At 43.5% G+C, this 26,022-nt stretch overlaps 1 long non-coding RNA gene across 1 annotated transcript in view; it reads right to left on the bottom strand.

The window, feature by feature from the left end:
• The window catches only part of LOC141953070 (uncharacterized), a 149,956-nt gene that overhangs the window by 52,318 nt on the left and 71,616 nt on the right, over positions 1-26,022 (bottom strand). The window contains exon 2 of the long non-coding RNA XR_012631849.1: positions 7,428-7,618. This is a non-coding gene — a long non-coding RNA (uncharacterized LOC141953070). The remainder of the gene's footprint in view (positions 1-7,427; positions 7,619-26,022) is intronic.

Raw genomic sequence — 26,022 nt, 5'->3', positions numbered from 1 at the left:
TCATTCTCTTCAATCATGCTATTTCCTCGAGAACAAAATGACACTGAGAATCATGAGAGCTGTGTGGGTTGTGATAGTAGTGAAAATCCCTCTCCTTGATTCTACCCCAAAAGGTACCAAAGGAAATCATAGAATGGTTTGGGTTGGAAGGGACCTTAAAGATCATCTGGGACACCTTCCACTAGACAATGTTGCTCAAAGTCCCGTCCAACGTGGCCTTGAATACTTCCAGGGATGGAGCATCCATAACTTCTCTGGGCAACCTGTTCCAGTGTTTCACTACCCTCACAGTGAAGAACTTCTTCATTACTTCTAATCTAAATCTACCCTGTTTCAGTTTAAAGCCATTACCCCTTGTCCTATCATTACATGACCTTGAAAAAGTCCCTCTCCAGCTCTCCTGTAGCCCCCTTTACGTACTGGAAGGCCGCTACAAGGTCTTCCCAGAGCCTTCTCTTCTCCAGGCTGAACAACCCCAACTCTCTCAGCCTGTCCTCATAAGGGAGGTGCTCCAGCCCCTGATCATCTTCATGACCCTCCTCTGGACTTGCTCCAACAGGTCTATGTCCTCTTTACTTTGGGGGCCCCAGAGCTGATCACAGTACTCCAGGTGGGGTCTCACAAGAGTGCAATAGTAGGGAAGAATCACCTTCCTTGACCTGCTGCTAACGCTTCTCTTGATGCAGCCCAGGATACAGTTGGCTTTCTGGGCTGGAAGCACACATTGCCAGGTCATGTTGAGCTTATTGTCTACTGCATAACGTGGGCATAATCTGCTATTACTTTTACAGTAATGCTGAATTATTCTGCAGTGGAAATGCTAAACACAACAGTGTTCCTATTACAAGCTCTAGTGCTGTGGATGCTTGCTGCTTATTTCTTAGGGCCCTTGAAACATCACATAAAAGTATATGGATGGCTCTTTAGGGCCACCTCAAAGGTTCACCTGATCTGTGGCCTGCTCTCAGATGGCTGCCTAAAATAGATGGTTAGGGAAATAAAGCTGTAAAACACAGCAAGCAGCAGGGTGATCCTTCTCCTGGCATATCCTCCCACCTCCTAGTATTTTCAAGTGAAGATAGATTTTGAATGGGTGTTTAAAACAGTCAGATTTCACAGTTGTGAAATCCCACGTGTGCTGTTTTGACAACCCAGTTTGCAACCTCCGGTCTAACCCCAGCGTGGGTAAGAAATATGACACAGTGATTTAACACTGCACATTTTCTCAGTGAATCAGCACACATATCTAGGACAAGAATTTCTTGATCCTCAAAGCTATAATACTATGAGCAGGATATTTAGCACCCACATGTAATTCATTGCACATTCTTGGCTCATGTATCATTCGCTCTTCACATAAGACAGTATCTTTTTACACTTCCATATATTAACTCTATTTTGAAAGGGGAGATTTATGGTCTTATTTGTTTTTACCACTAAGGGAAGAAAATAAGATCCAAGTAAGCCTTCCTCGTTGCCTTCAGTAGGATTGTTCTCACAGATCTCTATGTGGGTCTGCTACTTACTGAGTAAGAGAAAAACCAACATCCTCCAGATGACAGGGCTTCAAAGGCAGTGTGGGCCAGTGGGAAGTAGATTAAATCAGAACTCAGGATACCTGTGTCTTCATCTTGACTCTGCCGTTTGCCTCCTAGGTGACCAAGGTTGAAGCATTTCACCATGTCTAAATGACCCTATCTATAACACAGGAAACAGGAACACAGATCCTTCTTGTGAAGTCTTTTCTGCTTTATGCATTCAATAGCAAAGGTTTTTGCTGTCATACTCTCCTACTTTTTACTCCAAGGCTTATCAAGATATACAGTGGGACCAGATGAGAAGTGTAAAAAGACCACAAAGGGATACAGATCATCTGCTGAGTAATCATCTGGATTCCGATGTTACATAGGTGCCGATACAGATGAATAATGGTGCACATGGTGAAAAATTAATACAATAAGAAGAAACCTGGAAAGACAGAGTAAGGAGATTAATTTACCATGCTCAGCATAACTGCACAGTGTTTTGATGGAGATGTAAAGATCTGGGGGTCTTTTAATGAATGTATCATATTTGCATGCTCATTTATTTTATGGAGTTTTAGTTGTAGCATGATTTTATGTCATTCAAAGTTCCTGCCTCCAATACCAAGTCTTCAAAAGATTATTTCTTGCCTTTGGTTACAGAGCATTAATAGATGTCCAGTTAATGCAAGCAGGCAGCAAAAAGGCAGCACATGCACACAAAATGGTAAGAGATTAAATGTTTACAGAAGTTGTGCTGGACCAGCAAATTATTATATACATTCTGTGAAAATTTAGGATATTGGTGTGAATGGGAACAAACCCTGAAATTACATATTTAGCCAGTCTGAACAAAAGGAAGCCTTTTGAAAAATAGACTGGGAGATGCTCACATCTCCTATACTTTCACAATATGTGATTGAACCTACCAAAACAGCCAAAATACCTTGGCTTCACTAATTAGCTGCCCTTCAGTAGCACACTGTTTAATCAGAACACCAGCCTTAGAAGTCTCTCCCAGCCTCACAGCAAAGATGTTTCAGAAAATGCTGTAGTGAGATTTGCTATTAAATGTGCCTTTCTTAATTCATCTCGTTAAAAGTATAAATGGAAGAGATAACTAGTTAACCGTTTACTCTTTCCTGTCTTATTTTCTCCCTTCTGGTCCATGCGTTCTCTGGGGAACCATGCTGACTTAATTTAATTGTACATAGGAGGGATAAAGAACTCAGGTTTCAGTGAGACCTCAGGTGGTGACAAGTAACAGCAGCGGCCAAGGCTAAACCTGGAGTGGAGACGTCATGAAGAGCTATGGAGTCCGTTTGTCTCAGCCAAGCCCAGCAAAGCCTGCTTAGCTTACTCTCCTCTAGTGCGAGGGACAGCACTTTGGCAAGGAAAACAGCAGGTTTTCATATGGAGACAGCAGCAAATAAACCTGAAAACCAACACCAGGTAGGACCAGCAAAAAAGCTACCAGGAAAGAAAGGGAAAAAAAAATTTAAAAATTAAAAAAAAATTAAAATCCTTCAGCTTCAGGAAGCTGCAAGTTTCCTTGTGTTCTGAAAGGGCAATGAAGCCCCACAGACTGTTTGTTTTGCAGCACTGCTGCTTCAAAGCCCCACAGCAGAAATCTGAGTCAGAGCTGCCCTGAAAATGAGAGCAAGCTGGGCACTGTTCAGAGCCTGGCGCCATGAAATATGTTCCTCTCTTATCTTCTCTACCATAGGAGCTGACAGCTGCTGTGGACTGAGGCACAGCATGGCCCAACAAAGAACCGTGCTAGTTATAGTGCAACAAGGCAGGTAATACAATAAAATTTTATACTTTTGAAGCCAGCTATATTACTGCCAACTCTTTAAGTAGAGAGCAGAAGCTTTGCTAATAGGGATGTTTAGTGCTGGGGTTTTTGGAAATTACTCTGCTTTGACTCATGTTGTATACACCAGATTTGCTTTTATGCCATTCTGAATATCCCCCTCTAGTCCTAAAACTTCCACAGATTATCTCTTGCCTTTGGATGTGGAGCATGATTGTTTGTCCAATAAACACAGCTAGTGAAAAAGAAAAGACTCAAATCCACAAAGCAGAATAGTTACTAGAAAAAGATGTCTGAGGATACTATAAGGCTTTGGGGAGAGTTGTGGGAAGCAGAAAACTCAAACACCATGCATGATGGTATGAACGGGCCGTGGGAAATAATCCCTTCAGTAAATCAGCATTGCCAGTTTTCTCTCATTATACAGTATTTGGCACGACTACCTACTCTGAGTGCCTCTGAAACAGAAAACCCCAGATATGAACAGAGATTACCTGAAACACACTACCAAAAACACAACATACTTTAGGCTGTGTTGAGCTCTGGAGAGCTGTAGCTGTTATTATACCCACACAGTGAGCAAGGCTGAGGATCCATGCTGGGGGGAGAAGGGAAAAGGAGGGAGATGGTGAGTAAGGAAGAGGTGGACAGCAATGCCACAGCATTTAAGCAGAAGTGCCTGGCAGCATTGCTCCTCCACAGGGCCTCAGCATGGGTTGCATGGATGGCAGCTCTTGGTAAGCATCCCTCCAATGATCTCTCACCTTGGGAGGCATCTGAGGAGGAGGAGGAGGAGGATGTAATCTCAGAGGAGATCCCAGAGCAGCAAAGCTCTTTTTTCTCCCCTACAGACAGGGTTTGCAAGTTAAAGTGCTAGTGCTGGTAATGCTAAGTGCTGGTGAAGCTTCTAGCTCAAGCAAATAAGTAAAAAGTGGCTTGGAAAAGTCATCCCACTTAGAGCTGCAGTTTCAGACAGCTACTTGGTGAAAGTCAGCACACTGTCTTTAACATCTAAAGACTTAAAATCATGACCCTCTCTTGAGCAGTGTTTCTCTATTGTCTCCTCTTTAGCCTTCTCTCTGGTAAAAGGATGATGCCAGATAGCCCATCTCTGCCACAAGCAGGCATCCTCTTCCCTCTCTCTCTCTCCTGACATCCTCCAGCAGCCCTCTGGGAGCCTTTGGTCCCCTCTACCTCCAGCAGTGTTCAGTCTCCTCACTGCCTCCTGCATCCCCAAGCCCATGATGCAGCAAACCCACATGCTTCATGACACAGGAGATTTCACAAGAAAGACCAGAAAAATAAAAAAGGGGGACAGATTTTGGAAGGAGTTAGTTTTAATGTCAAAATGCAAGTGTGGAACCTGTTTCAGTGGCAGAATGTAGAATGCGAGACGTTCTCAGAAGTTACCCTGCAAACTCAGGCTCCATGCCAAGCTTTACCCTGTTTCTTCCAGGTGTGTTGAAGAAATTTGTTCCTCCTGTCTCTTTGCCTGTCACATCACTAACTGGGAATAAGATAAGGCATTGCAATAGCCATTAACACCTTATCTTATTGAACGCTTACTTTATTTCCTAGCAGCAATTGGTGCATTATACTTGGGGTTCAAAAGGTAGAGACAACTAGTCAAATTCCAGAAAACAACATTCAAACTGATTCCATTAAAACACTATCTCTCACTATATGAAGGAATATTTTAGCCAGAGCAGGAAGGAGCAAGAAAATGTCACCTCCTTATCTCTAATAGTACCATAATCTTCCCTGGCTTCAGTCATTCCATCTGTATGGATGAAATATTTTAGATAAAACCATATACCATGAACATGGCAGAGGCAAAGCTACCCCTCTGAGGATGGGGAGTGAGTGCATAAACCAACCATTATCATACGAACACTACTATCATGACTGGCATATCTCAATATACCTTCCTGATGCAACTACTTCAGACATAATAAGCCACTATTACTTTTCACTGCATAGTCTCTTCAGCTGAAAAGGTTATTTTCGTTAGTCTAGATGCTACTTCACTTAGCCCATCCTATGAGAGATGCTACATGCAAAAGTGGAGATTATTACTGAGATAACCCCACTGTCAGTCCTTGTAGGTTGTTACTCTGATCTAGTCCAAAAATAAGATTACCCAGAGGCTTTAATGAACTACACGTAATTGATGTCTGGTATTAACTGCACCCTCATAAGAGAGATAATATCTTTTCCCCAGACACGTATCATTCATATCCTCACATAAATCTACTGTTTGTTAAGTGGGCCCATTTATATCATCTTACAAAATGTCAGACAGATCAGTTCTTGCTCCAGTTTCTAATTTCCTGATATAATGGATATGTACATCCACCGTTGCCAGGCAGCAGATCTCAGTCTGTAGCCTCCACGGCATTATTCTTCCCGATTTCCACATTAATTATTGACAGATTAAAATATATTAATTAGGAACAGCCAGGAACAGCATAGCTCATTGCTAAACACTGGGATTACCTGGCATAGCAAAAGAAGCCAAATAACCTTTAGGGTGAAATCTGAAGAATCAATTGAAGCAGAAATGCATTGAGGAACTTCTCAGAGGCAGGAGCATCCTTTTCCCTGCTGTGGGGAAGTTTGAGAGCAGGCTTATCTCCAGCAACATCCACGTCCTTTCTGATTTGTATCTGTATTACTAGCATGGGCTCAAGGCATACGGTGTGTAGAAACAGGCACAGCCAAGACAAATGACAGTGTGAACCCCTATGTCTGGATGGCCCTGAAGAATGGCCCACACAGGTGAGGAAGGGCAAAAGTCAGCACGTTCAGCTTCACTTGCAGAAATCCCTTAAAAGCAAACCTGGGCCAAAATCTTTCCAAAATTTAAGAGAGACACAGCCCCTTTGAGTTCAATGTTTCTGAAGAGGCTCTGAACGTGGCCCTTGGTCTTTGTTCATGCTGAGGGCCACATGGTGTTTCTGCCTGCATTAGTGCATATCTGTTATCACTTTATGCAAGAGAGACCTCCCTGTCTGCAGGAATCAATATTCTTGAGGAAGGCTTTGCATCACTGAAGTGCACAAGAGGAAGAGGGAGACAATCTGCCATGCTCCGTTGCGGCACCTGAAAGGACCACAGTCCTTACAGCTAAGTAGATTGCAGAGCCACCCTTGGGGCTGATGATGACATTCCCCCTGGGGGACACAGTCTTAGCTCTTTGTAGAAGAAAGCACCTGGTCAAGCACACACAGTGCTGGTAGCTGCACAACCTGTACCTTTGCAAAAACAGCATTAAAGTTAAGTAATATCTCATCCAGCATCTGCTACTGATAAACACTTGAAAGGTCCTGAGAACTTTACTCCATCAGAATAAAAAAAAAAAAAAAAAAGTGTCTATTTCTCACACTATTTGCTAAGTACAAAGTAGGGAGAGAAAAAAGTTCTCACAATACCAGTATTAAAGAGAATGACTCATAAATATACAAAGAGCAAGAGCAGTGCATTTCTCTGCTGATATTATTTCAAAGAGCTGCCATCCAGCTATATGAGCACTTGTTTGCACACACATGTAGATCAAAGGACTCTAGCAATAGTCGGCAATTTTTGCAATGTCTGCCTACCCCAAAACCTTTTCCTGATATGATGTCATAACTCATTGTCAGGAAAATTGCTTAGATATCATGCATTTCCAACAGGTAAGACCAAAGGGAACCATGTTAAAAAACCTGAGATTTCTCCATCTACTCTTTCACAGAAACTGCTTCTATACCCTTAAGAAACAGAAAACCAAATACACCAGATAAACTCAACTTCTCACATGTACCAGCTAACCACCTGGTGTTGAATGAAATCAGAGAAAAAAGCTCCCTCTGATTTTACACACATTAAATGATGGAGATTGAGTGTTCCCAGTAAGGGTGCATCTGCTGATGCTTGTTTTGTCCATCCCCTCTCTGTCTAGTTCTTAACTACTCCCAGATATGCAGAGCCAGGGATTATTGATTCTCAAGCTATATTGCAGGCTCTAATTATTCAGTGAGGTCTCAAAGGGTAACTAGAGGAATGATTTGTAGCTGTTTAACCATTTGAAAAATTATTAGTAACCTTACCTGGTTTGTTCTGCCAATGTGATTTAATACTTTGTTGGTGTGTATCTGGAGGTTGCAGTGGAGGCATATGCTTTCCTGTCTGTGACCTCTCCTCTACAGTACTGAAAGTCTTCAATTCCCATTCATATCAGCAAGAGTTTGAGGACACCATATGCTCAGGAGAGGTTCCTGATAACTCCCTGGAAGTGATCCTGAAAGGACAGACACAAACATGGCAGTATGGGATCAAATATCTTTTCTGTCTCCCTCTTGAGAGAAAATATTCTTTTTCATCTGTTGCCCATTTCATTTCATTTCATTTCATTTCATTTCATTTCATTTCATTTCATTTCAAACTACACACAATTTTTCCAGATTAAAGTGTCTTCATCTGCAGCCAAATAAAAACATTTTCATATTCAACACATTTTTAGATTCATATCCTTGATGTCTGTATAGGTCCATTCAAAAGTGTGAGGTATCTTCATCATTAAAGGTGGCTCTACAAATGACCACAGGGCGTAATAGGTCTTCTCAGGAAAACTGCTATCATACAAGCACCATATTAGGATAAAAAACAAATTAAAACCCTCTTAGTCAGAAGCTTATCTAAGCTTGAATTAACAGCCCTCACATCCAACTTCCCGTTTACTCTGTGCACCCTTGCTGCAAACGTTCAACATCTCACACTGCTTCTGTAATTGTGTCGAAAAAGGCCATCAGATTCAGATCACTGTTTCCCATATTTCTGAATTACGTTTATAGACTAAGGCACTCCAGGATACAGCGCATGCTTATCTTTCTGCACTTTAAAACATGGCAGGGGTACCACAGTCCTGGACTAAAGATGCATTAGCAGAGTCATGCAGTGACAAACTGCATAACACCTGCTTTTACTAGGCTTAGCTCTAGTCTGCTCTTAGTCCCTTGTTTTCACGAACAATGTATTTTACACATGAAAGAATAAAATAAAACTCGGTCAAGATGGAGTTCTAAATAAATGCCAAATACGTTAAGGTAAAAAAGCTTTAGAGAATGTCACTGTCAACAACCAGGAAGGCCAAAAAGCTTGGAAGCGTAAAGTTTACACACATGAGATCAGTGATACCTCAAAGCCATGGCCTCTGTCACTTCATCCACCACCACAGAGCAGAGGCTTGCATCTATCACAAGGATCAGGTTGCCCATCTGCAAATTTCAAATCCCATCCATTTGCAGCACAGTCCACATAACCAAACCAGGTGGAGGGAGAAATGGCATCCTGCGGGGTCCCGCACCATTGCACTACTGCTCCAAAGGCAGCAGCAGCCATTTAACCCTGCCTGCACAGATATTTTGGTGCACTGAATGCTGGCTGCTCTTGCTGGAGGGAAGAGCATGGAAAGGCATCATCCTGGGGTGGTGGGATGTGGAGGGTGGAGCTGGGTGCTGCAGGAGCCAGCCCATGGCATGGTCCCAGCCGCACCCTGGTCCCAACACTGCACTGCAAGAGAGGGAAGCCCCTTCTCAACAATGTGGGGCCATAGAAGAGACTGGGATAGCCCCTGTCCAACCATGATTGGCAAGAAATCAAGAAAGGACAGGACCAACTCCAGCTTTGTGTGGCCACACTGACGGAAAACAGTACCAAAAAATGAGGTCTCTCGCTGTCCTGTCCTGCAGCAGGACGAAGCAGAAAGTAGAGCTGGGGCTGTCAGAAGAAAAGGAAAACCAGACCTGTGGGACATGGAGAAGTACTCCAACTGGGGACTGAAACTCTGGAGCAACAGCTTCTTCTAAGCTCCCCAGCCCACAGTGAAGAAAAGCTCTCAAGGAGCCATCAGCCATTTTGTGCTTTTTCAGGCATGCACAATAATTTACAGTTCTCTAATACACTCCTCTGCATGGGTCTGTGTGAGATACTGGGCAGGTGCTTAGAGCTGAAAAAGGGCCCTAAAAAGGAGCCAAAAGACCAAAATAAAAAATCAGGACTGATAGAACAGAAAAGAAGAGAGACAGATCTGTATGAAAGGAGTTAGGGAGTAGTTTTTTAAAAAAAGTGAAATAAAAATTAAAAAATAAAAATACTGTTCTTTTATAAAAATTGTACAAGAAAAAAAAAGAGGTATAGAAAGGTAGGAAAGAGAGTGGCAAGACACGAAATTTTAAGTTGGCAATGGCCACTGAACCAGCAGATGACATAAAAGGCAAAGGGAAGGTCCCATGAGAAACACACCTATTACCAGACCAAAGAGTCCTTGGGCTGATGGAAAATATACCAAATAAGCCAGTAGTGTGTGTCAAAATGATTTAATATGATTATTGGATCTGAAGGCCTAGAGAAATACAACAGAAAGAAATTGGAAAAAAGGGGAGAGCAAGGGATAAATTTTTAAATAGGAAAAGGAAAGCTAATGGTGATAAGAAAGGCTGACTACAAAACTGCCCACACTGAAGCACACATCTAGCCCCAGCACCAGAAGGACACATCTGCAAGTGCTCTGGGACTCCCAGAGCTTTCCTTGTGGTGTTGCTTGATATTTATAACACCAAAAAAGACACCAAAATAAGCACATCTGGTTTCGTTCAGCACAGAACGCCACTGGTATTTTCACTGAACAAATGTGATGCATGTAGGTATACTTCTGAGTCACAGGAAATAAGGTTGCAATACAAGCTGGTGTGGCATACATGCCAGTGCTAACAGGAGGCTGGGGCAGCTGAGGTAAGTAATATAGAGAAAACAGGGCCATCACTGTTCTCCGAGACTTGTGCGCAACACAGGTACCCCAATGTTACTTAAAAATCTACTCTCTCAAACCATTTGCAAATCTTAATTAACTACAAGACCCCTGCTGCATTGCTGAGCATTGCTGCTGTTTCCTTGACGTGACTGGTGAGGGGGGGTCTCCTCCAGAGATGGCGTTGGGTCTGGCGGATGAGACATGGGACGATCTCAGGAAAGCAAAAATCAATTCCCGACTCATACACAGATTAGTTTTACAGTGATACACACACTTACCAAGCACTTCATCTTCCCTTTTCCCCAACTATAAAACATTGGTAATTGTTCTCACAAGCCTCCTGTAATTACCAGAAGGGTTGGGAGACGCAATTCAGGACTGTAAAGCATCCTATGATCTTCCAACAAAAGATGCCAGAGTTACAGATCTGAAAATAGGGAGGACAGGCATCTGCCTCCTGGCTCTGCCGTGCCTAAGGAGCTCCCATTCACAGAACATTTGGGGAGGTGTGCTTTTGGTATTCGTAAGGCTATTATGCAAGGAGTGAGAAATAACTTTCTGTTCAAGTCAATGGCCTGAAACCCAGAGAACTGTCTTTTAGCTCTGAGTCTGCTGCAGATTTCTTACTGGCTTTGACTTAGCCATTTAATCTTTCTGCAGTTCAGTTATCCCGTTAGGAGAATCAAGAGATAACCCTTTTAACTCACATGGGTGTTGTAGGTACATTCAGGTTGCTGAAGAGCTCTGATACTAAGATGATTTAGGCTATAAAAGTACATAAGTGTATTAGGAATTCTGTAGCTAGCTGATTCGTATTTCATAACACCCACTAAAACTGGCATATGGAGTTCTTAATCCATAGATAAATGCATTTTAATCCCCAAATCTAGTCAATGGCACCGGTTTCCTTCAAGATCAACACACACACCAAAAAAATCTATCTATCCCAAGCCATCTGGATATTACTGGGTTAAGAGAAGCCAAAAAAAGGGGGAAATGAAATAAAAACAATGAATAAATAAAACCACTTAATTATAATCATTCATAATTCATCAATGTTTCAGCTGGTGTATTTAAACTTTTCACAAGTAGATCCCTGCATAAATTCCCACATGCAAAATGTCAGTCATGCTAATTTAGTTTTGCAATTCAGAGGCCAGGGCATGGACACTGTACTTCAAAACCGTACAGTTAGCTTCAAGCTGAACTATGAACAAAAGAAATCTCTTGAATAAACTAATCATGCTTTTTTTTTTTTTTTACTGTAGCAGATCACAGTTTAACAAAAGCAGCAAGGATACTGAGGAATGCATACTCCAGAGCAAAGGGGATATAAATTACAATGACAAGAATATAACTAGTAAAAACACTGAAGTAACCCCACCATGTTAGATATGAAGTGTCCTGTCATAGATCAAACTTCAGCCTGAATACAGTGAACTTACTGAAATAAGTATATCACTCTTGTAGTATGACTAATGCAATCATCTTGTTCATGTGACCTGACAAGAGCTTTCTGTATGTGAGATTTAAGGTGAGAATTTAATAACATCGTTGAGCTAGAGCTAATGTCATCTGGCACTTTAAATCTCTCAGATGGAAAGTTATCAGCAGATAAAAACCTTTTGTTGAGTTCAGTTAGTGATTCAGAGGGGTAAATTTGCTGAAATGGCATGACTGAAACGAAAGGTAGTGTTAACATTCATTCTTTTGCAATAAAGAATGAATTTAGGAGCTCAGGAAGGCTGGTGTGTAGAGCCCTAGATAAAAACAAGCATAGCCTGGGCAGATGCTATTTCAAACTTGCTCTTTTACCTCCATGTTTCACTTTAAACCTTATCAGGAGACAAAATAAAAATAATTTAAAAGCCCGGGTATTTCACAACAGGATGTCTTTTAACTAGATACTCAACTAATGTACTTCTAGCTGTCTGTGGCACTTTGACACAGACAAATATCCATGTGGTAGTGATAGAAAACAATAAAGCATACTTTATCTGGAAGCCTAAATAAGCTTTAAACTTTGAAGAATGAGAGAACTAGGCTCTTATTTTCTAAAACATTATTTCTATTCTGAAGGGTCATGACTTTTAGTCATTCTGCAACCTGGATTTTATGGCAAATCTTTATCAGACTATAAGAGGAAAGACATTGGCTGTTTAAAGGGGATGAAAAGACACCACCATTAGTATTTTAAAAATTAGTGAGGGATTTTTTGAGTGATTGAGTTTTCTTGCTAGGAGACATTTAGGCCTGTGTATAGTGCCTGTAGCAGACAAAGAAAATATAGCCTGTGGAGGAGTTAACGACTGGGGGCATGGTTTGGATGACAACACAAAATAAACTTACCATTTTTCTTTTGATAAGTGATTGTCTAGATGAAAGAAATGCAGGGCCTTCATCAAGCTTGACATGAGAAAAGCATTTGATGAAATGTCACATGGGAAGGTATTTATTAAGCAGGAGAAGATAGGGATTAGTGGAAGGAATGTAGCACTCTGGGTTTAAAAAGGAAGTTCTTGGGCAAAACGGAGCTGACTGTGGCTGTAGCTTAAAAATCAGTGGGAACCACTCATGTCTCATATTTTCATATAATGACTTCAGTTAAAACCAGGACTGAGCTACGACATTTGCTGAGGGATGTCATCAGTAAAGATGAGTATTAGCATATTGCGTGGGAAGAACCTGAGATGTTCAAGAACAGGAGTAGTGGAAATGGAATTAAATTGCATAGTACAAAAGTGACATCACCTTGCACTTAGAGACTAGGAGCAAGAAGTTTTTCTCTAAGCTTAGTCAGTGATGACAGAAGAGTAAAAAGGCCTGGGGGTATTCATGCAGGATGGGATGACAGAGCCATGATAGAAAGTGTAAATACAGTCTCCAGTTGTTATCAGTTAAAACGTTTCTGGTAGAAACAGGGAAGTATCAGTGCCATTGTATAGCTCATATATGCCACAGAGATAACATCTGCACAGAGATAACATCTGCAGTACATTTCTAGGCAGTCACATTTAAACAGAGGAAAAAAACTTTTTAATCTAGAGCAGGTGATTAGGATAATCAAGGAAACAAACAGCTTTGTCTTCCAAAAGGCTGTGAACAGAAGTGAAACAAAGGCTTTGGGAGATATAAATACTGTCCACAAGCACAGCAGAGAATAAACACCTACTAGGAAAAATGATGTCATGCTAAAGGACAGCATGAGCACAAAAAAGTATAATTTGTCATGATCACATATTAAGATGGAGATCAGAAGAGGAGACAGGCAGAAGATCCATCTTCTTATGGGAAAGTAATAACAAGAACCCAAAGAGGAATAAGAACTCTTTCTAGTTTTAAGGTGCAGTGTGATCCCCTTTCTGAAAGGATTATATGACATAAGTACTTGCAAAACAGTGGACTTGCCTCAGCCCAGGTTGTCCCTACCAGTCCCATTTCTCTGTGCATTGCTCTTTAAAAAAAAACACTTTTTCCCTCCTCTTCCCCTGTTTGCAGTCCCAACTCAAATATTGGTAGTTGGACTTAGCTGGTTTTCTGAAATCTATGGAAATTTAAGACCTCAAACAGATTTTGCTTTTCCTTTGCATATAGCTTTTTCAGCTCTTCTTTCTGAACCAGCTGAATTATAAATACTGATATGAGTACCTGACGTAACCTGACAAAGCCCTGGTATAAAGCAAACAGTTGAAATTGAGACTTCAATCCAGCTAAAATGATGCCCATTACCAGAAAATAAAAAAACATAGCAGGAATGGATGTACTTTGGCTTTCAAAGGCTTTAAAAAAAAAAAAAAAAAAAAAGGCAAACAAAAAAAGTTTGTTACAATAACAAATTAATCCATCCACAAAGGAGAAATATATGACCTGTTTCTATCAATACTACAAAGATTTATCTTACATCATCTTCTGTGATGCTACATGTACTGAATCTTGCTATGTATTAGTATTAATCTAAGTGGATAATGGCTACTGAGCTGCTTATGAATGGCTCGGAAGACATAGTGAGAAGTGTGAAAACCTTTTCATGAAGGGGGGTTCAGTTTCATATTATTATTATTACTTGTAATGATTACATAGTTTCACCCAACACTACTGCATAAGGCTTTTTTTCAGTCTGACTTATGGCCAGAAAGGCATTTGATATTATGGTTCACCCTGGGAGTACTCGCTTTCATTTTCTTTTATGTTTCAAAAGCAAGAAAGAATTTCTCAAATTTTTCAGTACATTTTGGCACCGAGAACACTCTAACTTACAGGGGTGCCAGTGAGAGCTGGTTATATCCTGGCTACCCACCTTTATCATCAGTGCTTAGCAAAACTTAGGCCTTTCTTCTCAAGCAGAAAACTTGCGTCAGTTATGAACCCTCTAATTCTCACGAGTAATGAAATACATGTAAATGAAACAGATTCACAGTTACTGGCCATATTTTGAGTGCAATAACTAATGGAATAGGAGTTAACAACAAAAAGAAGATGGATTAAACAAAATCTTAAAAAAACACAGACCTCTGAATTATTTTAAAAAACACACCAAAAGAGAGCAGAAGAAGAGAAAACATGAAACAAGACAGATTTTTCACCAGGAGCAACCATGCTAAAGCTGGCAGAGTCACACCAGCACAGAACTCGAGTGGGAGGGGCATCGTGCACAAAAGTTTCCCTCTCCACAAACTGCATGCAGCCAGGACCTCGGCAAGATCACCCCTGGCTGCTCACAGTCCACTCCAGAAAAGAAAAGTGGGGACTTTAAATAGCCCAGAAACGTGTTCTAAGGGCTCTAATGTCTCTTCAGCATTGCTCCATCCATCTTGTCCGGTTTTGATTCCTCTTTGGTTTAAATCTGGCTGAATTTCTACCCTTGGTTCATTATGATTCTGTCTGGCTGAAGTGGGTTTTTTTCCTATACAGAAGTCACTGAAGACAATCATAGAATCAGAATAGTTTGGGTTGGAAGGGACCTTTAAAAGTCATCTAGTCCAACCAGAGTGTTATCAGGAACAGGATATAAGGAACCTCAAAGCCGGAGATGTGTTTAACTTGCACCCTCAGAAAGATGTAACAAGAAACTGTGTTAACAAGGAGTGAGAGGAAGGTATTTTAAGGGACCTCATGAAATCTTTCCTTCAGTCTCTAGCACTGCAGGTGTAAAACATCCAGCCAGTGATGCAAACTGTGCATTTGCTTTTGTTTTCATCAGATTGAATCTCCCACTTAAATGCAGAAGAGCAGATTCCTGAGTTCATCCAGAATTTCAGCTAGGTCCTAGCACCCCAAGTAAGCAGGGGTTTGTACCAGACCACATCTCCTTGTAGAAATAAGGTTTAATGACCTTAAACCTAAACCTGCCAAGCAGACTATCATACCACACACCGCAGCTACAGTCATGGGGAGTAAACTTCTGACACAGTTCAAAGAGTGGCCCGTCCACTCCAGGAGGAACAGTGCAAAGCCCCACTGGGCTATCTGAAAAAGAACAATGGCCATCTACTGCTGGATTTCTGGAGTACTGACAGTCTTCACTGAGGGGCAATTAACCTGAAGCCCTTCTCCTACCCCACAAAAAGATCAAGCTAAGATGAACGCTTCCTTTACAGCATGTTCAGTTTCTGCCCCAAACCCAGGCTCACCCAGAGGAGTGCTCTGTTCATCCTAAAGTGATCTCTGCCTTTCTCCAGCCTCCCTGTTCCTCTGCACGTGCATTTTGCTCCAGTTGAAATGGAGCAGCACAAGAGGTACACAGAACAAGGCAGGGAAAACAATGACAGAGAAATAAACCCCATTTGCCAGGTTAATTAAAACCATGTTTCTTTGGAACTATACTGAAACCTTAATCAATTCAATTTTTAATAGCTGTTTGATATCCCAACAGGAGTGATTTTATAGGATAGTTTGCAACTTTCTCTACTGACTACTGAATCAGCTAATACAAGATTGTGTTTCCAGCCACGTATGTAAAGCAACTATAAAGGAGCCCTTATTTCACAAATGAAATCCTGTAATATATTGGGTACTTTTGTTCTGATCCAACAATGCATATATGACTGTCCTTCATTTCAAGGACAATTCCCTCAACTGAGTAATGCTCTTTTAAAAAAGAGGGATAATTACTGTGCTTAAAGTTATGTGTGTTGTTAAGCTCTTTGCCACAACAGGTGCTCTGCTCAGGTGCACTTGGACAGGATCCAGATACTTGAAGCTACTAGACTGGAAGTGCATCAGACAGTTAAAAAATTCCTTTTTCTGTGATAACATAGCAGAAGTTACTGATGTGGGTTCAAAGCCTGTGTAATCACTGCAGCTATTTAGTGATCTTATCAACAGAATGCATATTTTAAAGATGCCTTTCTCATTTGTGAAGTACCCAGAACTAGAAATTAGACTCATGTTATTTATTCTTTTCAGTGATCTTTTCATATAATCTTTACACAGAATTTTGTAAGCTCTTCTAATTAGACCAGAAGCATTTCAAGCTGTGCAATGTGTTGTTATGTTGCTGCAGTACATGTAGAAAGAAATGGCTATCCAGGCTTAAATGGTATGTGGCTATTGCTGTCTTAAACAGGAATGATGGTTTTGGTGAGGTCTTCAGCCAGAAATCTGATTTTCTATCTGCTTTTATAACACAGCAAAATGAGCAGTCATGAGGCAAGCCCATGACAGGTTAGAAATGAGAAATTTTAAGGGCTATTAAACTTTCTAAAAATGTTCCCAGTGGATCAGCATAAACTTACTTATGCCTCTATTTCTGTAATTGTGATATAGTGGGAGCATTCGCAGTGTTCAGTGGTTTATTCAGTGAGCTCTTACAGTTTGGTAGTAACCTTGACTGACAAAAAAAAAAGAGGATATCACAGCATCTGCCCACCTGAAACAGGGTTTTAGCTTATTTTGCACCTATTACTTAAGTTTCTTTGTTGTTCATTTTTGGTGGTTATTCCTTTTTTAAGAAGAGGCTGTTTGCTTTTAAATTAATTGGAAAAAAAAGCAGACTTTGAAAGAGAGGCTAGATAACTTTTTTCCGAATGGGTAAAACCAGAGCCATCCAAGGCAACATTAATTTGCCCAACACACAGCCAAGAGACTGTAGCCAGGTGAAGAAATAAAATGCAAAAGGTCACTCAGTTCTTGATGGACAGTCTGCTCAAATCCAAGACAACACATGGAAATGAGTATGGCCAGGTCATATTTTGCACTTGTAGGCGAGTTTGGTTTTGCACCACGAAATGAGAATGTGAATCCAAAGATTGATTGAAAAGAATGAGTCCATGTCAAAAGTTGAGAAGATGGGAAATATCTGTACTGGGCAGTAAGAGATAGCTTCTAATCATCAGAGTTTTCAATCGACTTTTGGGCAGGACCTGCATCCGTAACTTATGCCCTGAATGGCATGTATAATTGCTGTTGACAATATAAAATTTATTCTAGATTTACACTGGGGTCACTGAGAGCAGAGGCTGGTCTTTTAATGTGAAATAGGTCCCCCGAGAGATGTTGCTGGGTAGCAGAGAGTGACAATTTGCATCATAAGAGCTGTGATGACACTGACATCAGAACATGCCCTGTCAGCATTCTGAGAGAAAATCAGGCATGGAAGTATTCAGATTTTAACTTAGTGTCTGAAGTACTTGGCACTGGAGAAAAAGTTTGGGTCCAGGTGTCAAGGAAACCATACAGGTCTTTGCTTTTCTGCCTCAGGTCCTACCCCACCATCACCACCCAGTATAAACATCTGTATAACCACACATGACCAACACCTTTACAAGGAACAGTGATGCAAATCATATCTAAGCACTCTAATATACCCTTCACAGATGCTCCAAGCTTCTTGGAAGGAAACCTGGAGAAGTTTCTCAGCCACATATCTATATAGAGGGTGAAAAATGTGGAACTAACCTGACAGCCTCCTTAAGTTCAAGCAAGGATGGAAATGGGTAGAAAGAATTAGCTGTGTCCTTACAAATAGTAGCAGCCATCTTCTGCTTTATTTCAGCACAGAACTTGGCTCTAATGTACATCCCCACAGTAGCACAAAGGATCCATAAAACCACGCTGGCTGACAAGCCAGAGATTCCCCTTGCATGGGGAATTCATGCACCACAAAGCCAGAAACACCAACTCCGTATCATTCTTCCTCCCTGCGGAGGTTATGTAGGCAAATGTCAGCAGCAGCTCACAACCATGATTCTCCAGCTGCTGGAACAGCTGCTTGGGGCCAGTGTCGACCTGGAAAATACTAGAATAATCTTAAGGCTGCTTTGAATCGTTCCAAGAGATGAACCAGCTGACTTAATTTTGCACAGGAGACCATGCTTATCCCTCTCAGACTCGCTGTCAGGATTTCCTTTTCCACAACTCAAATCCTTCCTCACACAGAAAGAAAACTAGGTGCAGGTTATCTTCTGCAGAAGACAGAGCTACAAGGCTGCTGAATATGTCCAATACTGGATTTGAGGGGGAGTGAGAGGGAAGATTACCCAGGTGCTGCTACCAGCATATTTTCTTGTTTCATGAGCAGATCTTTAGTAAGTGACTGACAGTGCTTCAGGCACTTTAACCAGCTGCTGCCCTCATTTAATGCCAAGTCTGCCCAAATCCTTTACTTCTGCCAATCAAACCTCAAGTTGCTTTCCAAAGTTTGTCTTGGAGTAAAATCCGTCTTTTTTGCCACACTGATTCGAAAAGCCATCCGACAGCTCTCCTGATCAGCAGGAGGGGAACAAGATATTTCCTGGAACGAAGCTCTTCATTAAAGGACTTTCCCTACCAGGGAAGCATAGTATGGTTGTTACAGCATGTAATTAGAAGTCAAAGGACTAAAGCTTAAATAAAATAGCTGTGTGACTGAATTATTAACTTCCTTAGTTATTAATTTGCAATATATACCAACTCGTCTCCATCATAGGGATGTTGAGAGGTTTAATCAGTGAATATACCTGACGCACTATAAAATGTTGAGAAGCTGAATACTTGGCTTTGTGGAAGTGACCATTTTATAACTGAACCAGGAAGCTGGTAGATTTTGAGCTTAAAAAAAAAAAAAAATGCACCTGCGGTAGGACTTTAACACCTTCCTCTCTCCAGACTTGGAATAAGTTAGCTGAGAGCACAGGTAAAAGCAAGTTGCACTCTATTACTGAACAATAGTGTTATCTGAATTATTTTTTTAATAGTCCTAGAAGTGTATCTGGCTATCATCAGACAAAATATATGAGCATTTGGGCCCAGGATTCTTCCCTAGAGGAAATAATTTTCAGTTTCTACTGAAAGCCTTCCCTTAGCTGTCAGAAAATAAAGAGAGAAAAGAAAGTCCTCAGAAAAAGTATGAAATTTACAGAAGGGAAAATAAAAGCACATTCAGAAGACTGAGCCATTTACCTGGTAGTGTATTATAACCATTGGAAGCAACACAGACTTCTGTTTTCCCTTTATAAAAGTCTGGTTTCATTTAATGAAGCATTTAAGGACTCAAAGTCAACAGGAACAACCGAATCAGCATGGCTGAGGTGTGAAGGGACCTCTAGAGATCACCTAGTCCAATACCCCTGTTCAAGCAAGGTCAGCTAGAGCAGAATGCCCAGGACCATGTCCAGTCTGATTTTGAATACCGCCAAGGATGGAGACTCCACAACCTCTCTGGGCAACCTGTCCCAGTGCTCACACAGAAAAAGTTATTCTTAGATGGATTTTCTTGTAACTCAATCTGTGCCCACTGCACTCTTGTTCTGTGTCACAGGGAACCACTGGGAGAGTCTGGCTCCCTCTTCCTTACTCCCATCAGGTATTTATACACACTGAAGAAATCCCCCAAAGTCTCGTCTTCCAGGAATGAATAACCCTAGCTCTCCCAGCCTCTCCGTGTATGAGAGAGGCCCCAAATCCTTAATCATCTCTATGGTCTTTCACTGGCCTCACTCTAGTATGTCCACACCTCTCTCGCACGGGGGAGCCCAGGAGTGGACGTCACTCCAGCTGTGGGCTCACCAATGCTGAAATGAGACAACAACGTTTATATTTGTCAAATCCTCAATACGTATATTTAAGCAAGCACATTATTCTTCCATATTCTCTACCCCATGATCTAATGGTGCCTTGGTACATTGAATTACCAAGACTGCACACCTTAGCTCTTACATGCATGGATGTTTAGCGGACAGGTCCTATGAAAATGCTGTCCCATCAGAGCCTAGGAAGGAACAACCCAGCAGGAGTGAAGGCTGCAGACAGAAAAAAAACAGATGCAGTAAACTGCAGTCACGTGTAAAATAGCTTCTTAAACACATCTCCTGCTCTCCTCTTTAGGAGTCAGCAAACACAATGGTTTGAAAACAATCCCCAGCAGTGGGCAGCTTTGTCCTAGGCCACTCATGAAACTACATAAACAAGAAGCTGTATTGTCTTTATAACCACAGTAGCACATGCATGTGGAAGAAGTTAGTAAGGAGATTCACATGTCCATTTCAAGGCACTGATTTGATAGTGTATTTTAGGCAGGCTGTGTATTTCTCATTCTTCTAAAGAAATAGTGAGCTTAATTAAGTACTGCTGAAGCAGGAACCCAACTGATAGAACAGCCCTCTGTGCCATGTGCTACACAAACACATGTACAGATTGGTCTCAAAGAGCTTGCAAACCAAACAGAACAAAGGAAAGTAGAGTTGTGCAGGTTGGAGAGATTAGCTGTTTCCATCCAAACAGTTCAAAAAACACTCAAACTTTCCAAAGTGCCTGAACTACCCCTGTGCCCAGATACAAAAATCTATACCCTGCTGACCCTCCTTTAAGACTTGGCCAGAACTCCGGAGCACCAAGATACTGTAGAATGCTACAGTGTGGTGGTTTAACCTCTGCCGGGGTCTGAGACCATGCGGCCACTGCCCTTCCCCCACAAAGGGAGTGAAATGCAAAGCCCCGGGCTGAGATAAGGAAAGGTTTAATACAACAGTGCAACAGCAACACAACAAACAACAACAATAACAGTAACAGTAATAAGAATGAACAGAGCAAAATATCTACCAACACAGCAGTGAGAAGCGCGATGGCGTAACACACGTGTTAACCGACCCGTCTGTGACGTCCGCATGGTATCTGAATAACCCGGCTAGAGCTCCCCGCCCCCCACTGCTGGGGAAACTTAACCCTATCCTGGCTAAACCAGGACATAATCCACCCCTTTATTCTACACCATGTGCGTCACATCCAGCTGCCATTTAGCAATTAGCATTAACAAATTAACAAAAGCACAGTATAACTCACGGTGTGTTTTCACCCACGATCAAGTCCCCTTGTGGTACGCATCGGACCTCTCCATCCTTCTGCATCACCCACCAGGTGCACCCAGGTCCTTGAGCAAAGACAATCCCGTGGGTGGGTTTGCCTTTGCCCAGCGCAGGACTAACCCAGACCATTTTTCCCAGCAGGTCCCTCATGCGCACCACAGGGACTTTATCCCCGTCTACAGCACGTGGAAATTTTGACTGAGCCGGGCCAGCTCGACTGGCAGATCCTCTTGTGTTGACTAACCAAGTGGCCTTTGTCAGATGTGTGTCCCAGTGTTTGAAGGTTTCACCCCCCATTGCTCTCAGTGTAGTTTTTAACAGTCCATTGTAGCGCTCGATCTTCCCGGAGGCTGGTGTGTGGTAGGGGATGTGGTAGACCCACTCGATGCCGTGTTCTTCTGCCCAGGCGTCTATGAGGTTATTTCAGAAGTGAGTCCCATTGTCCGACTCAATCCTCTCTGGGGTGCCGTGTCGCCACAGGACTCGCTCTTCAAGGCCCAGGATGGTATTCCGGGCGGTGGCGTGGGACACTGGATAAGTTTCGAGCCATCCAGTGATTGCTTCCACCGTTGTGAGCACGTGGCATTTGCCTTGGCGGGTCTGTGGTAGTGTGATGTAGTTGATCTGCCAGGCCTCTCCATATTTATATTTCATCCATCGATCTTTATTCCGCTGGCACTTCACCCGTTTGGCTTGTTTGATCGTAGCACACGTCTCACATCCATGGATGATCTCTGCGGTGGTGTCAATGGTGAGGTCCACCCCTCGATCTCGAGCCCACCTGTATGTTGCATCTCTGCCTTGGTGGCCCGAGGTCTCATGGGCCCACCGGGCTATGAACAGTTCACCTTTACGCTGCCAGTCCAAGTCCACCTGAGCCACTTCAATCTTAGCAGCCTGGTCCGCCTGCTGGTTGTGTTGATGTTCATCAGTGGCTCGACTCTTGGGTATATGGGCGTCCACATGGCGCACGTTCACAACGAGGTTCTCCACCCGGGCTGCAATGTCCTGCCATACTTCAGCAGCCCAGACGGGTCTGCTATTGCGTTGCCAGTTGTTCTGTTTCCATTGCTGCAACCACATCCACAGGGCACTTGCCATCACCCACGAGTCAGTGTAGCTATAGAGCCTTGGCCACTTTTCTCGCTCGGCAATCTCCAAAGCCAATTGGATGGCTTTCACCTCTGCGAACTGGCTCGATTCACCTTGTCCCTCAACAGCTTCAGTGATTTCTCGTGTGGGATGCCACACTGCAGCCTTCCATCGTCGATGTTTTCCCACAATGCGACAAGACCCATCAGTGAACAGGGCATATCGCTTCTCCTCCTCTGGCAGCTCGTTATATGGTGGGGCCTCCTCAGCAAGTTTCACCTCTTGTTCTGGTGACATCCCAGCATTTTTGCTCTCTGGCCAGTTTATGATCATTTCTACTAATCCTGGGGGGTCAAGGTGCCCTATTCGAGCCTGTTGTGTTATCAACGCAACCCATTTACTCCACGTGGCGTCTGTTGCATGATGTGTGGAGGGAGCCTTTCCTTTGAACATCCATCCCAGCACCGGCAGTTGGGGTGCCAGGAGGAGCTGTGTCTCAGCACCGACCACTTCTGAGGCAGCTCGAATTCCTTCGTATGCTGCCAGTATCTCCTTCTCAGTCAGTGTATAGTTAGCTTCAGAGCCTTTGTATCCCCAGCTCCAAAAGCCTAGAGGTCAGCCTCGGGATTCCCCATGTGCTCTCTGCCAAAGGCTCCAGAAAGGGCCATTCTCCCCGGCTGTGGTGTAGAGCACGTTCTTAATCTCCTGCCCTGTCCGGACTGGCCTGAGGGCCACTGCCTGGGTAATCTCCTGCTTAATTTGTTCAAAGGCTTGTTGTTGCTCTGGGCCCCATTTAAAATCATTCTTCTTGCAGGTTACGTGGTAGAGAGGGCTCACAATCAGGCTGTAGTTTGGGATGTGCATCCTCCAGAACCCCACAGCGCCCAGGAGAGATTGAGTCTCCTTTTTAGTGGTTGGTGGGGCCATGGCTGTTATCTTGTTTATCACCTCCATTGGGATGTGGCGACGCCCATCTTGCCATTTTATTCCTAGGAACTAAATCTCCCTTTCCAGGCCCCTTAACTTTCTGTCGCTTGATGGCAAAACCGGCCTTCAGGAGGATTTCAATTATCTTCTTTCCTTTCTCAAAGACTTCCTCAGCTGTGTCCCCCCATACAATGATATCATCAATGAACTGCAGGTGTTCTGGAGCCCCACCTTTCTCCAGTGCAGTATGGACTAGTCTACGGCAAATGGTGGAGCTGTGTTTCCACCCCCGGGGCAATCAATTCCAGGTGTACTGGATACCCCTCCAAGTGAACGCAAACTGTGGCCTGCACTCTGGCACTATTGGAATGGAGAAAAATGCGTTAGGAATGTCAGTCGTGGCGTACCACTTGGCTGCCTTTGACTCCAGCTCATACTGGAGCTCTAGCACGTCTGGCACTGCAGCACTCATCGCTGGCGTAACTTCATTCAGGCCACGGTAGTCCACGGTCAGTCTCCATTCGCCATTAGGTTTTCTCACTGGCCATATAGGGCTGTTGAAATGTGAATGAGTCTTGCTGATCACCTTCTGGCTTTCTAGTCGATGGATCAGCTGATGGATGGGGACCAAAGAATCTCGGTTAGTGCGGTACTGCCGCCGGTGCACCGTCTTGGTGGCAATTGGCACTCACTGCTCTTCAACCTTAAGCAACCCCACCACCGAGGGGTCCTCTGAGAGGCCGGGTAAGGTGGACAATTGCTCAACCTCCTCGAGGGAAGTTATACCAAAGGCCCACTGGTATCCTTTTGGGTCTTTAAAGTACCCTCTCCTGAGGTAGTCTATACCTAGGATGCACGGGGCCTCTGGGCCAGTCACAATGGGGTGCTTATGCCAGTCCTTCCCAGTTAAGCTTACTTCAGCTTCTAATAGGGTCAGCTGTCGGGACCCCCCTGTCACTCCAGAGATGCAGATGGATTCAACCCCACTGTGGCTTGATGGCATCAAGGTGCACTGTGCGCCAGTGTCTACCAAGGCCTTATATTCTTGTGGTTCTGATGTGCCAAGCCATTGGATCCACACCTTCCAGTAAATCCGATTATCCCTTTCCTCCACCTGGCTGGAGGCAGGGCCCCTCTAATCCTGCTCACCATCACTCACTTGATCTAAGAGTGACTCCTGCAAGAATGACTTCCTGGTCCCCTCAAGAGGGTCAAGCATACTGTTGGCCATTCTATTCTGTCTGGGGGATTTCCAACTAGACACTGGAGCTGCACCTCTCTAGGAAGACTCCCCTTTCATGGTGGTCTTCCCTTTAGCTGCTGTACTTGTGCAGCTAGGGCAGAAGTGGGCTGTCCATGCCACCTTCTCATGTTTTCCCCATGGTCGCGGAGGAAGAACCACAGGGTGCCCCGTGGTGTGTGTCTTCCGCTGCCCTTCCTTTGGGTGGGGAAGCGCCTGCTTCTAATAGCTGAGACATTGGCCCGTGCAGGTGGAACGTAGGACATGTCCTGTTCCACTTTCTGGAGCCTCTGAGACAGTTCCTCTACAGCTGAAACCAAAGCATGTTGGGAGGAAGAGAGACTTCCCTCATATAGCCGGAGCTGGATAGTCACTTCGTCCACTGTCTGAGTCTGGGTGTCTCGCCACCAGGACGCTACTGCTAATGCTTTGGAATGTCCCTCTGGTTCACTTTGCAGGAACTTTTGCCACACCAGTTGTGTGCAAGGGGCCTGATCTGGATCCATTGGTGACTGCTCATCATTCAGATCACCATAGACCATCTCAAACACAGCCATTTCCCTGAGGTTTTGAATGCCTTTCTCCATGTCGGTCCACTTGCCCAACCAACATAGAACATCATCCTTGTAGGGGTACCTCTCCCTTACACTGAGCAGGAGTCACCTCCAAAGGCTGAGGGTTTGAGCCTATTTCCCTATTGCCTTGTCAATACCAGCCTGCTTGGCTAAAGGTCCCAGCTGCTTGGCCTCTCTCCCCTCCAATTCCAAACCAGCAGCTCCACTATCCCAGCACCGGAGCAGCCAGGTGTAAATTTGCTCGCCTAGAATGCGGCCGAAATCCTTCCACATATCTCGCAACTCACTGAGGGATAGAGATCGGATGATTACCTCCAGCTCTTCCTCCTGCTCTCATGATGGGCCTGGTTCATTATCACCCTGTACATTGCGAGGGGATTTTTTGGTATATTTGGTTTTCCATATCGGGGCAACTGATATTGGTACTGCTTGTCCCTCTGGCTCTGCTGCTGTGCTGGTGGAGGCGACCGGTACTGGCACTGCCTGTCCCCCTGGCCCAACTGCTGTACCAGCAGGTTCACTTTCAGATCCTGCAGCCCCTTCTCCCCCTTGAGAGCAGTGAACAGCATTAAAAATGACACTGTAGGCATGAGCAAGCCCCCAGCACATCGCAACGACTTGTCTCCCAGGGTTTGTCACATTGGCAGCACACCTTTTCCAAATATTCCACCAGTTTATCAGGACTCTCCATTTGTTCGGGAGTGAAATCCCAAAGCATTGGGGGTGACCACTGACTCAGGTACTTGCCCATCTTTTCCCACACACCTTGCCATTTACAAC

The sequence above is a fragment of the Strix uralensis genome, chromosome 1 (genome assembly GCF_047716275.1).
Source record: "Strix uralensis isolate ZFMK-TIS-50842 chromosome 1, bStrUra1, whole genome shotgun sequence".
NCBI lineage: Eukaryota > Metazoa > Chordata > Aves > Strigiformes > Strigidae > Strix > Strix uralensis.
This window is presented reverse-complemented; position numbering and strand designations above follow the sequence as displayed.